We start from the raw sequence: 888 nt of genomic DNA, 5'->3' as shown, positions 1-888 counted from the left end.
AATGTCTTCGATGAATGCGTCCATGTCTTCAGGGTTCTTGTAGAAAGCATCCGCCACTGCTTCACACCGAGCGATGTCATCGTCGGCAACCGCGTGTCCAAACCGCTACACGGAGCTTGGTGTTTTGCAAAGTTCCTTTGGGTTTGGATACTTTCGTTGGTGCCGCTTTAGAGCTTTCTTCTCCGCTCTTGTTGCCCACTCCAACAGGGGGCTGTCTTTTCGAACGAGACGGCATTGCCATGCTCACACGACATCTCGCGGGCAGAGTCTCCAGTCTAGGCCACGGGTTCTTCTTCCTCTCCCGTTCTGGGAGGATTAGCACAGCGGGGGCACGGTGGGTAGCTGTGTGACCAGCATCATTGTTCACAAGACTAGTCGGTGCAAGACCGTTGGTACCCGGCGAGGTTTCGCCGGTATGCGTTAGACCCCAGACGTCGTCGTCCTCACAAAACGATGATGGGGACACACCCTTGCTCCGGCGAGAACCGCCCTCGGCGTACCAACCCTCTCCCTGAATCCCCAGGATGGCAGTATCAACTGAGGCGTCTTTACCTCGAGCTTCTAGGGATGACGAACGAGCCTGCAGCATTCCGAAGTTATCCGCGCCGGCACCTTCAGCCACGGACACGGAAGGCACACAGCCACCTGCGGCGCCAAGGGGCTCATACGCCTGAGTGAGGCCTTCACTTGACGGCACACAAATCGTGGACCCGACGCTGGAAACATCGGCGGCGAAGGTCGGAGTTCGGCCAATGGCGTCGTCGGGATCTTCATTTGGTGTGAGTAACACAGTGTTACTCACACCAGGTCCATCATCCGGATGGATGGTTGCACCAGACACATCTTCCTCGCGGATGTTTGATTTTTTGGGTCCGTGAGTGATGGTCT

Source organism: Aphanomyces invadans (assembly GCF_000520115.1).
Source record: "Aphanomyces invadans strain NJM9701 unplaced genomic scaffold supercont1.4, whole genome shotgun sequence".
Lineage (NCBI taxonomy): Eukaryota > Oomycota > Saprolegniomycetes > Saprolegniales > Verrucalvaceae > Aphanomyces > Aphanomyces invadans.
The sequence above is the reverse complement of the archived record's forward strand: the minus strand, read 5'-3'. Positions refer to the sequence as shown.